This window comes from Delphinapterus leucas, chromosome 13 (assembly GCF_059928025.1).
Source record: "Delphinapterus leucas isolate spDelLeu-1000000601 "Yukka" chromosome 13, BTC_Dleu_Yukka2, whole genome shotgun sequence".
Taxonomy (NCBI): Eukaryota; Metazoa; Chordata; class Mammalia; order Artiodactyla; family Monodontidae; genus Delphinapterus; species Delphinapterus leucas.
This window is the reverse complement of record NC_143141.1, coordinates 27,551,840-27,568,797: the sequence shown is the minus strand read 5'-3', so window position 1 is coordinate 27,568,797 and position 16,958 is coordinate 27,551,840. Positions and strand designations below refer to the sequence as shown.

The following is a 16,958-nucleotide window of genomic DNA, read 5'->3' as shown; positions in this document are numbered from 1 at the left end:
TATTCTAATATTTTAATCTACTCTATACTATACTAAATTTTATAAGGTGTGAAAATAAATAAAAGACAACTTCATTTAAAACATTATCAGGAAGTTTAGAAGGGAAAGCTCTCATGCACATACCAGCCTGAATAATCAGAAGGAAGAAGGAAGAGAAGCAATTTTTAAAGGGTCTTTTTGTATAGAATTCTTTGTGTAACATTCTCTGGGTTTCAACTTTTTATCCATGATGTTAAGAACGTTGTTTTTCTTCTGGTATGAGGGAGGACATTTTTTACATGGGAATTTCATCTCCTGCTTTTAAGAAAAGAAATGAATGTCTATTTAGGTCTTCTGGCCATTTTTTAACTGGATTGATTGTTTTTATGATATTGAGCTCCATGAGCTGTTTGTATATATTGGAGATTAATCCTCTGTCCATTGTTTCATTTGCAAATATTTTCTCCCATCCTGAAGGTTGTCTTTTCATCTTGTTTATGGTTTCCTTTGCTGTGCAAAAGCTTTTAAGTTTCATTAAGTCCCATTTGCTTATTTTTATTTTCATTACTCTAGGAGGTGGGTCAAAAAAGATCTTGCTGTAGTTTATGTCAAAGAGTGTTTTTCCTGTGTTTTCCTCTAAGAGTTTTATAGTATCTGGTCTTACATTTAGGTCTTTAATCCATTTGGAGTTTATTTTTGTGTATGGTGTTAGGGAGTGTTCTCATTTCATTCTTTTACATGTAGCTGTCCAGTTTCCCCAGCACCACTTATTGAAGAGGCTATCTTTTCTCCACTGTATGTTCTTGCCTCCTTTGTCATAAATTATGTGACCATATGTGCATGGGTTGATCTCTGGGCTTTCTATCCTGTACCATTGATCTATATTTCTGTTTTTGTGCCAGTACCATACTGTCTTGATTATTGTAGATTTGTAGTATAGTTTGAAGTTGGGAAGGCTTATTCCTCTGGCCTGCTTTTCTTTCTCAAGATTACTTTGACTATTCAGTGTCTTTTGTGTTTCCATACGAATTGTAAAATTTTTTGTTCTAATTCTGTGAAGAATGCCAGTGGTAGTTTGATAGGGATTGCATTGAATCTGTAGCTTGCTTTGGGTAATATAGTCATTTTCACAATATTGATTCTTCCAATCCAAGAACATGGTATATTTCTCCATCTGTTTATGTCATCTTTGATTTCTTTCATCAATGTTTTATTGTTTGAGTACAAGTCTTTTGCCTCCTTAGGTAGGTTTATTCCTAGGTATTTTATTCTTTTTGTTGTGATGGTAAATGGGATTGTTTCCTTAATTTCTCTTTCTGAGCTTTTGTTGTTAATGTATAGGAATGCCAGAGATTTCTGTGCATTAATTTTGTATCCTGCAAGCAGAAGACCTAAATAGATATTTCACAAAAGAAGACATACAAATGGCCAAGAGACACATGAAAAGATGCTAAAAATCACTAATTATTACAGAAATGCAAGTCAAAACTACAATGAGGTATTACCTCACACCAGTCAGAATGGCTATTATCAAAAACTCTAGAAACAATAAATGCTGGAAAGGGTGTGGTGAAAAGGGTACACTCCTGCATTGTTGGTGGGAATGGAAATTGATACAGCCACTATGGAGAACAGTATGGAGGTTCCTTTAAAAACTAAAAATAGAACTACCATGTGACCAGCAATCCCACTACTGGGCATATACCCTGAGAAAACCATAATTCAAAAAGAGACATGTACCACAATGTTCATTGCAGCTCTATTTACAATAGCCAGGACATGGAAGCAACCTAAATGTCCACCAACAGATGAATGGATAAAGAAGATGTGGCACATATATACGAGGAACATTACTCAGCCATAAAAAGAAACGAAATTGAGTTATTTATAGTGAGGTGGATGGACCTAGAGACTGTCATACAGAGTGAAGTAAGTCAGAAAGAGAAAAACAAACACCATATGCTAACGCATATATATGGAATCTAAAAAAAAAAAATGGTACTGATGAATCTAGTGGCAGGGCAGGAATAAAGATGTAGACATAAAGAATGGACTTGAGGACACAGGGTGAGTGGGGAAGCTGGGGCAAAGTGAGAGTAGCATTGATATATATACACTACCAAATGTAAAATAGCTAGTGGGAAGCAGCTGCATAGCACAGGGAGATTGTGCTTTGCGACCTAGAGGGGTGGGATAGGGAGGGTGGGAGGGAGGCTCAAGAGGGAGGGGATATGGGGATATATGTATGCATATGGCTGATTCACTTTGTTGTCCAACAGAAGCTAACACACTATTGTGAATCAATTATATTCTAATAAAGATCTATTAAAAAAAGAAGCAGAAAAGGAAGATCCCTCCCTGCCCCAGCAACAATGCACTAACCACCAGTAAGAAACTGCCACAACCTCGAACTCCTGTTCTTCTCCAGTGAAATTTTATTCAAAACAACCTTCCCCAATTTCCTCCTAAAACCTAGTAGAAATTGACCTTCCTTTTATCTCTTCACACTTACCAATGATTCACTATAGCTTGCCTGCCCCAGAACTGCAGTTCCCTGCTTTCCAGATTACACCCATTTTGCTTGTAAAGTAACTGGCTATGTTACTTTTTGAGGTTGACATTAGTCACTTTCAAAGCCCTGCTACTTTCTGTGAGAAATAAAAACTTTTCATTTTACTGGGAAGTTATCTTATAGTATAAGATTGCAAATGATGATAAAGAGTAAATAGATCCAATATTCTCTCAGATATATGTGAAATAAGCAAGAAATAAAACAGAAAGGTAGATATGTTTACTCCTTGATAGTTTATATCTTAAAAATCTATTACCATAAGGTAGATGGACATAGAATCTACGATGATTAAAAACATATATGAATAAATTGCTTATCACAGCATTCTGATTTCAGATAAATAGAAATCAGGTGATAATTTCATATCAATCATTCTATTGTCTTTGATATTTTTAAAAAGAACAAATTGTTTGCCTTAATTTCACAGCATTTATGTTACCTATCATTTTAATTGGTTAGGTACTAGGTGATTTTTAAAGTTGTATATATGTGATATGTAGCACTAAAAATAAGTTTACTGTCCATCAGTAAGGGAATGCACTATTACATTTTGATGCAGTCATACACTAGAAACAATGAGAGTTACTTAAATGAAAATGAACAAAAGTAAAAATGAATGTTGAGTTAACAAAGAAAAGATAAATATCAAAATTAGAACAATAGTTTTTCACTGGTTATATAAAGAAAGGAAGGGCTTGTCGTATGAACCTGTTACACCTTCCACATTTATTTCTAAACAAAAACGACACTTGCAGCAACGATTGTGAAGTATTTATACCTGATAAATCTAGATAAATGGTGCTCTATATTTTATGTACTTTTATGCATGTTTGAAATATTATATGATTAAATTCTTTTAAAAATGACAATTTTGTATTTCAAAGTTTTCTTTAAAAATTTCCCGCTCAAATTGAATTTTAAAGAATCTAGTAATGATTTTTCAGTGTGAAAATGATTTTATACCAACTCCATTAGATAAACAATAGATATTCCTCGATACATCTGCACCAAGCCTTTCCTTTTATGTGTGCAGAGATTCTTGGCTAGCTTTATCTTTGTCTCTAGGGGATGTATAATATCATTCTAAATTAGAAAAAAATGTACCCATGTACAATGTATACGTCTTCCATATAGCACTATCTTAAAATGTGTTAATCGAAATACAATGTATATACAAAAATGGACAAAGTATAAGTATATAGTTCAATTAATTTGCACATAGTGAGAACACTTAAGTAACACCCACACGGGTCATAGAACAGCACTTCGAAAATGTTCTCCCGCCTCTCCTTCCAAATAACCATTACCTTTATTTCTAATAGCTTAGATAGTTTTGTCTGGTTGTGTGTGTGTGTATGCATTGTGCATGGTGGGGGTTGTTGTGTATGTTTGTGTGTGCGTGCAAGTATGTGAGGGTCTCCTTTAGCCCACTTATGGGTTGATGAGATTCATCAGGGATGTTGCTTATAGCAATAGTTCATTAATTTACTTTGATTTATAATTTCATGTTACAGGAATATATTACAATTGATTTATTCATTACATTGTTGATAGATATTTGATTTGCTTCCAGTTTAGAACAAGTACAGATAAAGCTCCCATGTGTATTTTTGTTTTGTCTCTTAATGAACATATTGATATTCTGCATTTCTATTTGGTACATATAATTGGATAAAATTGTTGGTGCATGGGTGTCAACAATAGATAGTGCCAGTTTTCCATTTTTACCTGCCACATTGTAGCTCCATCAGTGATATATTTTATTGTCAATCCTATTAATTGTAGCGACCTGGTGGGTGTGTAGTGTTATCTTGTTTATTTATTTTTCCTCATGGCAACTATGTCTTGTATTGCCCTTGTGATTAATGGGAATATTTTCATACAGTAATTGGCCATTCGGATGTCCTTTTTATTTAAGTGCCTCGTCAACCATCCTGTCGATTGCTTATGAGATTCTCTGTATTTTCTTATTGATTTGTGGGACTTTATATATTTTTCTAGAAATGAGTTTTTGTCAGTTATATGTTTTGCAAATATTGTTTCTCAGCTTGTGACTTGAATATTTACTCTAATATATATAGTATTATATTAACTAGTACATTATTATATATGTGTGTGTGTGTATGTTTAACAAATTGACAAAACACTATTTATTGAACAGGCCATCCTTTCCCTATTGTCATATATCAAGTGTCCATATATGTGTGAGTGTGTTTCTGGACTCCCAAATCTGTACCATTGATTTTTTTGCTTATCCTTAATCCAAAACATAGCTTCCTAATTTATTTTCCAATAAATGTGATCGTCATTAGAATAATCACCAACTCTTTAATTCTTTTTAATTAAATTGCTTTTGCATTACTTATACTTCATATTTTAATATGTATTTTACAATATCCACAAAAAAACCCGATTGTAATTTTGTTTGTGATTGTGTTGCATGTTTAGAATGATCTGAGCAGATTAACATTTAACAATACTGAATCATTGATTGCAGGAATAGGATATCATCCTGCATTTATTTGGTTCTTTTCAAATGTACATAAATAAGTTTTAAAGTCTTTAATGCAAAGGACTTGTACATTTAATATGGATATATTTCATGCTTTTTGATTTTGCTGTCGATGCTACCATTTTCTTTCCATATGGCTTATATCTGGTATATAGATATTCAATCAATTGTTGCACATTTGTCTTATATTCAGAAAACTTGATACATTTATTTTATAAATATAATGGTGTATCAGCAACTTACTGAATTATTCATCAATATTATATTTCTCAATAATAATAGCTTTATGCTTTCTTCTAATGTTTGCCTTATTCCAAGAGTTCTAAAAAATAAGTCTACTAGAGATAACAACAGGCTTCCTTGCCTTCTTCCTTTGTTCAGAGAGAAAACTTTAAAAACTTTTTTTCAATTTTATTGTAATTTTTTTGCTGGAGTTCGTAAATATACTTTATCAGGTTATGGAAATTCTTTTCTATTACTAGTTTATTAAGATTGGTAACTAATTTTACCTGATGCTTTCATTGGTATTTAATGTTACAATCACGTATGTTTTCTCCTGATTCAGTCATAATGGAATTATACTAACAGAGTTTTGAATTGCAAAGGACTCCTCATTCTTGGACAAAACTCAATGTGTTCATGATGAATTGTTGTTCATGTATATTGTTCAAAATATTTTATTTAGGATTTAGGCATACTCATTTAAGTGAGAGATTGACCTGACTTTAGCAAGTATTTCTTCTTTTTCTGACCTTGGCAGAGTTTGTGTAAGATTTATGTTCTATTTTTCACTGTAAGTTTCAAAGAATTCATCAGAGAAATTCATTGGTCTTCCTGTGGAAATTTAATCAGATATTCAATTTATTCATTGGTTATAGGACTATATAAAACCTCTGTTCTTTTTTTTAATGACTTTTAATGAGTTGTATGTTGCTTTTTTTTAAGGCTTTTCAATTTACTGAGATACCCTACTCAAAAGCTGCTTATCTTCTTTAGATCTGAATGTGACAAAATTGAAAGAGCAATAAAGTAGAGCTATATCCAGCGTTAATCCTAAGAAATCCTATTTTATCCAATTCCTTTAAAATTCTCCACAATTCGTTTTTTCTGTGTTGTTGTATTTATGCCTCATCATTTAAGTATGATTTAATGTGTGTAAAAATGCCTGTATAAATGATGATCATTATTTCTAGGTTATCAAGGCAAATTGCTAGTAATTTACAGGTATTGGACCTATGGTTTTGACTCCTGCTTTTACCTAAACTGATTAACACTTTGACAGAAAAAAAGTAAAATAATGATATATTTATTGCAAAAATAATATTTAAAATTAATTTTTCAATTAGTTGAAGTGATAATGCAGCTGTTTGCTTGCATATCACAGAAAACATGAGACGAAGGATGTCATCTGTACATTTTAGGTTAACATCAAAGAGGAATCCTATGAAATATTAACAAGAAAAGAATTAAAGTATGTATAGGTAATTTTTAAAGACTGTAATGTTCCCTGTAAAACTAATAATTGGATAGACATCAGCATTATTACTTCCCCAACATTAAAAGTTTTTAAATGATTCAAAATTTAAATACAGTAACTTATGAAGTAACCAGGTCCCATTATGACTGACCACTGAAGGGTAGATGGCATGAGGCACAATTACATGAGCCCAAGTGCCAGCTTATCCCCACTACTTCCCTCAAAGCAATTTTTACAGGGAATACTAGTTACACGTATAAGCTATTGATACATATTTTTCTTTTGACCGATCATTTAATTGTAGAGAAGGACACCATTAATCATCATTCTGATTATAATACAAAATAAAAGCAGAGTGAAAATCTAATATCTTTATTCAGAATATGGAAACAGCAATATTCCTTGAAATATTAAGGAAAATATAAAGTACACCTAGGTTTCACCACAATTACAAGTTGCATCAGTAAATGTAATTGCTCTGTATTACAGCAATTACTTTAAACTGTTTAGCCTTCTGTCCATAGGAGGGTTTTGTTTTTCTAATAGTATCAGGCCATTAAATGTGCTGACCAGTGTTATCATTGAATTTTCCTTTCCTCCTAAATCTCATGACAATGAAAGCATTTCTGCAGAGTCTATACAAAGTCACTAGGCTGGAGCTTGTCACCCAGTAATAGACTCTGTCATTTATGAGTTCCCACTTTATGTCACTCCTGAATGCTTTCACCTGAACCATTACTGAGCAACCTGAAATGTGGGGATAAATCTGCCACTGTGTTCTGCGTACAATGACAGATCATCTGAGGGTGAAAGAGTCTCAGTGAGAAGAGAGCCATTTCTATCACACCTCCCCTCTGCCTATGTATATGCATGCCTGAGCAGGACGAAACTCTGCTTTCTTACAGTGTTATTTATTGGAAGCTGTTACTCCATTGCATTTTTCACTCACAATTTGACACTTCCTCCTACAATGTAGTTGCTGCAGCGAACACATCTTTTCTGTTGTAACTGCTGTCAGTAAAGGAGAGTTAATTTCCTTCTTGCTGATTCTCAATTTGAGCATCGATGTGCCAGGCATTCTGCCTGCAGTTTGCATTCATTTCATTTAGTGCTCATGGCAGCCCTATGGAATGGATATTATTGCCTCCCTTTTAAAAAATGTCCAGGTCACAAACATAGTAAGTGGTGCAATAACTATTCAACCTTGATTTCCTCTGATTCCGAACTCTCTGCCTTTTGAATGGGCTGCGTCTCTAGTGTTTGTGCACATAATGTATTATTAGCATTGCATTTAAAAAATGTTTTTAAGTCATTAAATATACATACAACTGCTGCATATAACTTAGATGTACAATTAAATCATCATGATAAACCAAACAATATATTCAGAAGTCAGGGTAATACCTTAAAAGCCCCTGTTTGTTCCCTGTCAACTTCATTCCCTCGGGAGTAATAACCACTTATTCCAAGTTATGTGTTATTAAATCTCTCTTTTTCTTTAGAGTTTTACTATCCATGTAAGATATATAATACGTATGTATATATATTTAGTTAGTTCGTTCATTCATTTCTAGTGCATTTGTCAATTTATATAAATGAAATTAGTATATATTCTTTTGCAGCTTGCTATTCTCAGTTAATGTTATGCTTTTGAGATTCACCCAATTTGATTCATGCAGCTGCAGTCTATTCCATGGTTGATGGACATCTGGGTAGTTTTCAGTGTTTTACTCTTATGAACAGGGCTGCAAGGAAAATTCTGGTTTCATGTCTGCAGAAGCATATGTGTAGGATTGTCTCTAGGATGTATACCGAGTAGTGGGATTGCTGGGTCATAAAACATGCACTTGTCAACTGTATTAAATAACGCCAAATTATTTTCCAAAGTGGCTGCAGCAATTTGCTGTAAGACGAGCAGTTGCTAGGTAGTTAATGAATGTGCCCATTGCTCATATCTTTGCCAATAATTGGTTTTGTCCAACTTTGGAATGTTTTCCAAATTGGTCACTGTGGTTTTGATTCACATTTCTCTGCTCTCTAATGTCCCTTTATTATTCATGTTATATCTGTGAAATCTTTGTTCATATATTTTTACCATTTTAAAATTTTGTTAGTGGTCTTTCTCTTACACACACACACACACACAATTTACTCACTCACTTATACATCATAAATATTCTCTTAGAACACTAATTCTTTGTGAGTTATATTTGTGGAAAGTATTTTCCACTTTGGCTTACCATTTCTTTTCTCTAGACCAACAGAAGTTCTTAAATTTATAATGTTCTTCTTTTTAATAACTTGTGAATATTAAGAAATTATTCCCTACCCAAAGCCATAAAGTTATTCTCTTATAACATCTTCAAAAACTATATATAAATTTCACTTATGCATTTAAGCCAATGACATATCTGGAATCAACTGTTGTTTGTGTTGTAAGATAAGCATTCATCTCCTTTTTACATAATGATAATTATTTTTGTATACCCATTTATTTATTAGTCCCCCAAGAATGTATAAGCTCTGTGATAAATTTGATTACCACATATAAATGACCATATTTCTATTTGGGTTGAGATTTCAATTATATAAATACATAGATCAGTTTGGAAAGTATAATTGAAGAAACACACAAAAAATGTTAAGCTCCTAAAAATGAAAAGTAGTAAAGCAAAAATACAAAGACAGGGCTTCCCTGGTGGTGCAGTGGTTGGGTGTCTGCCTGTCGATGCGGGGGACGCGGGTTCGTTTCCTGGTCCGGGAGGATCCCGCGTGCCGCGGAGCGGCTGGGCCCGTGGGCCATAGCCGCTGGGCCTGCGCGTCCAGAGCCTGTGCTCCGCAACGGCAGAGGCCGCGGCGGTGAGAGGCCCGCTTACCGCAAAAAAAAAAAAAAATATATATATATATATATATATATATATATATATACAAAGACAATGCAAGAATATATATTAAAAGGTAATATATAATGAACCATTTGTTTTTTCCCCAGAAATTTGCAACCTTTAGCCAGTCTATAAAAATAATATTTCTATCAATTTTATAGGTCTTCTCTAAGGTTTAAAGTTTTATTTTTCCAGTAAAGACCATTTTGTGATATTTGATAAAATGTGCTTTATATATTACTTCTGGTATATGTCATTAAATTTTTTTGCACAGTCTCAATATTAAGCTAAAAGTTTACTTTCCTAATTTACTAAGACTTTCTAATCATAAGATGATATATAATTGTATTGCCCCTTTTTCTGCAGGTATTGTCACAACCATATAGCTTCCTTTCTTTAATTTGTTAATGTTTAAAAGCATATTGATCAGTTTTCTGTTGTTAACTTAATCTAGGGGCTACCCTGGTGGCACAGAGATTGAGAGCCCACCTGCCAATGCAGGGGATACCGGTTTGGGCCCTGCTCAGGGAAGATCCCACATGCCACAGAGCAGCTAAGCCCGTGCGCCACAACTGCTGAGTCTGTGCTCTGGAGCCCGGGAGCCACAACTGCTGAAGCCCACCAGCCACAACTACTGAAGCCCATGTGCCTAGAGCCCGTGCTCTGAAACAAGAGGCCACCCAGTTAGAAGCCCGGGCACCGCAACGGAGAGTAGCCCCTGCTCACTGTAACTAGAGAACGCCCGTGCGCAGCAACGAAGACTCAACACAGGCAAAAATAAATAAATAAATAAATAAAGAAAAATAAATTAAAAAAAAAATTAATCTAGAATTTCTGGGAAACAAACAAATGGTTCATTATGTATTATCTTTTAAGATATATTATTTTATTGTCTTTATATTTTTGCTTTTACTACTTTTCATTTTTAGGAGCTTAACACTTTTTTTGTTTCTTCAACTCTCTGCAAGTATATGTGTGAGACACGATTTATCTCTAAATGAATGTTTAGGGAAAAAAATCTATTCTAGGGGCTTCCCTGGTGGCGCAGTGGTTGAGAGTCCACCTGCTGATGCAGGGGACACGGGTTCGTGCCCCGGTCTGGGAAGATCCCACATGCCGCGGAGCGGCTGGGCCCGTGAGCCATGGCCGCTGAGCCTGCGCGTCCAGAGCCTGGCTCCGGGAGAGGCCACAGCAGTGAGAGTCCCGCGTACCGCAAAAAAAAAAAAAAAAATCTATTCTAAAGCTATTTGACTATTGTGTGGAAAATTCAGAATTTATTACTGATTCAGATTCTCTGAATCTGTTAAATTTCCATTTAAATTTTCTATTTCTTTACATCTTAGTCAAATTAAATTATTCAGGGAATTTATCCACTTAATAAGTTTTCAAAACTACTAGCACACAAATATTCAATTTTGGCACCTAATATTGAAGTTTTAATATCCTACTTTTGTACTTTTATTTACATCTTTATTCCTGTTACAGTTCATTTGTATATTCTCTTTATCTTTATTTATCTTGCCAAAGTTTGTCTATTTGTCTCAAACATAACCCAAGCACTCCTAAGTCAATATATCATTTTAAAATAATTAAAAAGCCACAGGTATTTAAAATTACTCAAACCAATAGATATAAAAAGAAAAAAGGCTGGAAAATAAATATTTAAATGATCACAGTTTCACATTTAAACAAAATAAACCAAAAATATTAAGTAATTATAGACTATGTCTCCTGTTATGATGTAATTTCATAAACAAAAAGTTCATCCTTCTAAAAATTGAGATATAAATAGATAGTAAAAATTAAAGATTTAGTTTAAAACAGTGAACACTCTTTTGCTATGGAAGGTGAAAATATTTTTACACGGTTTTGTTTTAGAGTGGTACCTCCATCTCAAGACCTACCCTTATTTTTCTAAGATATTATGATAAAAGGGAAATATTTATTAATCAGTATTCTTTTAAGCAGTAGAAACTCATCATGGTGGTGGAAAGTGTAACGTTTACTAACGGAAAATGTTATGCTTATTATAAAGCAAGTCATTTCCTCTCAAATTTAAGAGTAATAAATATTATACCAGTACATATAACCTTTTTATAACAATGTTTTTATATTATGCACCTTGGAGTAAAATTTTCAATCCCTTTTGAAGAAGGAAGAGGCATATCATTTCCATTTCTCTGAATTAGGATTTTATAAGTATACTTGCAGAAAGTAGTTACTGAATGATAATAAGTAATATGCTGTGGTGTATTAATGAATTCAGGAAATCATTTACTTCTTCAGGAAAGTACGAATGTCTTGAAATTTTTAAAAATATTAGTAGAATAGTGATGAGAGAGTAAAGATTGAATTGCTTTGAAATGGTAGAGAGAGCTAGTTACTTGACATTCATATGCAATAGGGTGAATATTTTAGTGTATTAAATAAATATTTTATCATCTGCAATCCTTATTTTAAAAATGTACATTGACCCCCAGTAAAAATTATACCATGGAGAAACTGAGATTATAGAGTTTTGTACATAAGGCAGAATTTTTCAATACCCCTTACATAATGTTTCCAATAACTCTTTAATATGTTTGCCACCTTAAGATGGAGGATATAGCGAGGAGAAAAGTGAGAAATTGAAGGAGAAAGAGAGTAAAGTATGAGAGCCCATTACTCATATTTCTGCTTCCTCACAATGAAACCATAAGGTGGGGTTTGGAGTTCTATGAGAGGCCTCAAACAAATGGAGAAACCTGAAGCTACACAATCAAGAGCCTGAAAAACAGTGTCCGGGAGGATAGATTCGGTGCAGAGAGATGTTAGGTTTGGCAAAGGGAAAGAATAGCCAGTTGACCTTGAAACAGCACTATTACATCCATGTGATCTGTACATTATTTAGTGGATCTAGCATTTTCTTTAATTCCTGTTTGTGGACAAAGTACCAGTGCACCATTGAAAGGCAAAGGCTAAAATCTCAGGACAAAACTGTCACTAGCAATGAAGTCTTTAATCTAACACAGTGAGCTAGATTAAAGTGGTTTTGGTGATAGCACGGCACAGTTTAAAAAGATGGGATTAATTATACCAGAAAGCTCTCCAATCAAGGGAAGACAAAGCACAGATTTGCATCAGAAAGCAGAGAGAATTTAGCGGGTACAGCTGGGATCTCAGGCGTCCTGCCCTCCACCCACAAAATGTAAATTTACATAAGCCACAGAGCCACAATCCCACTTATATTGGAACATTGTTAGAAATGATATTTATCTAATCAGAAAGAAAAAATAATTTCATTGAGCTAGATTTATCAATGTCAAAAGCAAACTAATAGCCCCCCCAAAGATATCCATGTCCCAATTCCCAGTACAGGTGGAAATGTTACATTACATGGCAAAGAGGAATTTAATTTGTAGCTGGAATTAGGGAGAATGGCTTGAATGAGCCAGGTGTGCCTAATGTAATTACAAGTGTTTTAAAAGTGGACGTGGGCGGCAGAAGAAAGACCAGGGTGATGTGAGGTGGGGACTCCACCAACCCTAAAAGTTCTCTCCCCTAGAATCTCCAGAAAGGAACACAGTCCCGCTAGTACCTTGGATTTAGCCCAGGAAAAGTCCAAGCTACAGAAAGGTAAGAAAGTTTGTGTTCTTTTAATCCACTAAATATGTGGTAATTTGTTACAGCAGCCCTAGAAAACTAGAACAGTGAGATTAAACCAAAATTTTGCTTTATGCTTTTATTTCTTTGCTTCTTTTTCTCTGTATTCAGTGAGGGGGTGTTTATGGGGGAAAAAAATCAACTCAATTATAGAGTACTAGAAAGAAATGTGTGAGTGTACTTGCAGCTCTGCCAAACAGTTCTCAAAGATGGAGAGATGACCAAATTTATGTTTCCTGATAAATCTTTTCAAGTGCCTAATGTAATTTCAGTTTTTTCTTATAACTTTAAAAAAATGATATATTTCATTTGTCCCCTTCAAAATCTACCCACTTTATAAGTTCTACTCCTGTTATCTTTTATCTCCAGGCTTTTTTTAAATTTTAAATCTGAAAAGCAATTTCTTACTGATCTTGGATATCTAACTGGTTTCTGAAACTAATTATCTCTGATACTGAGCAAATTGCATTCCCTTCCAACCTGTTTTGGCACCAATCCTTGTTAATAATGTCTTTGTTATTTACACAGCCGTTGAATTTAAAACTTTGAGGTTATCCTTTACTAATAACTTTCTTCTTCTATGTCCATCTGGTGTACAAGTCTCTTGAATCTGGCTTTATTCTTTCCTTTACCTTTGCCACAATCTTATTCTCATCATTTCTCGCCTGGACTATTGCAGTAACATTATAGTTGCTCTCTCTGTTACCATTCTATTTCCCATCCAGACATCTTCATGCTCTTGTGAAGCTTCCCTTACAAAATCCTGTTTTTGATATTAATTTGTTGGCAGTCATCACTTCATTTCTGCTCCCTATTGACCCTAAGCCACAGCCACTCCTCCTCTACAAGTCACATAGTCATGATCTACTCATGTTCTAGTCATGTTCTTACTGTAATGTCTAATAAAGAGCTTGGAAAACATGTGTCAAATAATATGTGTAAATAAATAAAGGTCAAAATAGTTGAAGCCAGCCCATGCGATAGTAATGGATCAGAGAGATTATATCATCTTTGCTGGTAGTCCACTGACAGAGGAGGAAAAGGAATCTTTTCCTCCTGCAGCTGAAATTGCTTTAATCACCATCACCTGCTTGGTTACTACATCCAAGGCATTTTGACAAACTCAAATTTGATCTATGTATTAAAAGACTGATAATTATTTTAAGAGGCTGTTGTTAATTAACCTAGGACAAAGGAGATTGAAATTAGTACATAAAAAATACACTTACTGTGCAACAACTTCCCTATATCTTTAGTCCAATAGATAATTTTTAGTATTTTTACTGAAAGCAATAGGTTCACCCAATCTATGAATGCAGATACTGATATGATCTACTAATCAGAACATTATCAAAATTCTTAAGCTGACGTTAACTCACCTTTAAAAGAGTGTTCCCTGGGGTGAAAAAGTAGGAAAAGTACAACAAAGCAGTTCACCATTTGTTTCTGTCCCTAAACATTGTTCCACACCTGATTATTCCAACAGGCCATTATTTTTTCTTGTCTAAGTTTAATTTTATTTTGTTTTCATTTGCATGGAACCTGGTCAAACTGGCACTCACCCGGACATTAAATGGATCCTTGTTTATTTTCCCTCAGCTCTTTGTGAGGGCTAGAAAAGCACAATGGTGTTATAAAATTGTTGCCTTGTTGTTATAAAACCTCTGCTCTTATAAACTATACTGTCCCAAGAAGTATTATACTATCTTTCATATTACTTTACTAAGCACCAACATTAATATAAAGTAGTATTAAAAAGGCACATGCTGATGGTAAAAAAGCTGAGGTTTATAATGGAAATGTAAGTTTTCTAAGCCACTCTGCGTATGCTCCCTTTAAAAAAAGGGAAAGAGAAAAAAAGTGTTTCTACTTAAGGAATTTGGAGATTCCATCCTCTGTGAGGTGGTTGTGAAGATGACAGAAGACATCTACATCTATACTGAGGTTGGGATGGTGTTACATATCAGTGAAATAAGCTAGTTTGGAGTGAAAATATATAGGCACTTTTAAGGTTCTGTACTTTGGGTAAAACTTAACACAATATGGTTTCCATGGAAAATGCTAATAAGTAGTAAATTCAGAAGTGAAGGGTTTGAAATTCCAGATTTTTCTCTCCTCGTAAGATAAACTGCTGCTGAGTGCTTAGTTCTGGTTGCGTGTTTTTGTTTGTTTTTAAGAAACTTTTTGCTATTGCTATCTTAACTTTAGAAATTCTTTTGATTGAGAAATAAGGTTTTTTATTTTATTTTACTTATCCCTAATATGAGCCAACCCCTCTCAAAATGTTAGGTCATTCAGTTGCCTGTGAAGATGTGGAAACTTAGAAACTTTATTGATTTACCCCAGCCCCCAAACCTAGGAAGCAGCAGAGTTGGTCTCCAAGACTAGCTTTCTCGGCTACAAATCGGTAATCTTGTCACTGCATGATATGATGTATTAGTTTCCCAGGGCTGCCGAAACAATATACTACCAACTGTGTGGCTTAAGCAAAAGAAATGTTTTCTTTCACAGTTCTGGAGGCTAGAAGCCCAAGATCAAGCTATAAACAGGGTTGGTTCCTTCTGAAGGCTGTGAGGGGAAATCTATTCCATTCCTCTCTCATAACTTGGTATGAGTAGTATGCTAGGAATTCTTCACATTCCTTGGCTTCTGAATCATTCAGATCTCTACCTTCATCTTCATGTGACATTCTCTTGGTGAGCATGTCTGCCTCCGTGCCCAACTTTCCCCCTTTTTAAAGATTCTAATTAAATTGGATTAGAGCTGTTAAATTAAAACTGCACCAGACAAGATGAACAGCCAAAGAAAATTTTATTCAAGGATATTGCAAGAGATGTCTAGACTATTATAATAAGGAGATTGAACTCAACTCTGCTGAGACAAATGACAAGAGAATTTTTAAGCTCTAGGGTGAGCTAGTGGAAAAGTACTGAAGGGGATGTTAGTGGAGTAGACCGGCTACCTGTGTTTGCTAATTGAGGCTTATTGAAGTCAGGTTCCTGCCCTCCCAACAGACTAGGAGATAGGGCCTCTGTCTTTCTTAATGATTACATTTCAAGGGGATGGCTCCCAGGTCTTTGAGAAAGACATTCTTGGTTATAAAGCAAGGTTATATCAAGGTTAAAAAGCCCGGCTAGTGGCTGAGAGAGGATTTACATCTTAATGAGGCAGAGAAAGAACTTACAATTGCAAGCTTTTTTAATGTCTAAAAAGAGAGAGGTCAGGGGCCAAATGTCAGGAAGAAACCTGTCTGAAGTTTAGTCAAGCTAAGCAGAACTGTTATGTCCCTCTTAAGTGAAAGCCCACCCTAGAGACAACATTTTAAATTTAGTCCCCACATTAAAGATCCTCTTTCCAAATACCCTCACATTCTGAGTTACTAAAGTTAGAACTTCCACATATTTGGGGGTAACACAGTTCAGCTCAAAACACATGGATGTGTAACTCACTAATAACTGAAAAGGGAGACAAATATTTCTAAAATATTTTTGATAATTGAAATATGATTAATAGGTCAAACTGAAGAAGTTTTATAATAGAAGAGTATAAATTCCACTGTAAAACTGAAAGCTATTTTTGATGCCTTATAATGTATATAAGTGGAATTTTATGAAAGGAGTAATAACTGTAAGGTAAGGGCAAGTGAGTAAAGTGTTTTACCCATTATAACTTAGATGACAAAAAACTATAAAAACAATTTATGAAAATCATAAAATGTTGGGTTTTATTAAAGTAATATAAAAATATCCTTCTACAATAAACTTAGCCAAACTTTTCAAGATGAACAAATATAAGCAAAACAAACATAAATTGTATTTCATATATTTGTATAATTGTAAAAGAAAATCAACTAAATTATATTTTAAAAGGTCAGGTTTTGCCCCTTAGAAA

The 16,958-nt window shown here is 34.2% G+C and overlaps 1 protein-coding gene across 4 annotated transcripts in view; it reads left to right on the top strand.

The window, feature by feature from the left end:
- The window catches only part of LOC111171347 (uncharacterized), a 225,266-nt gene that overhangs the window by 107,285 nt on the left and 101,023 nt on the right, over positions 1-16,958 (top strand). The window lies entirely within an intron of this gene.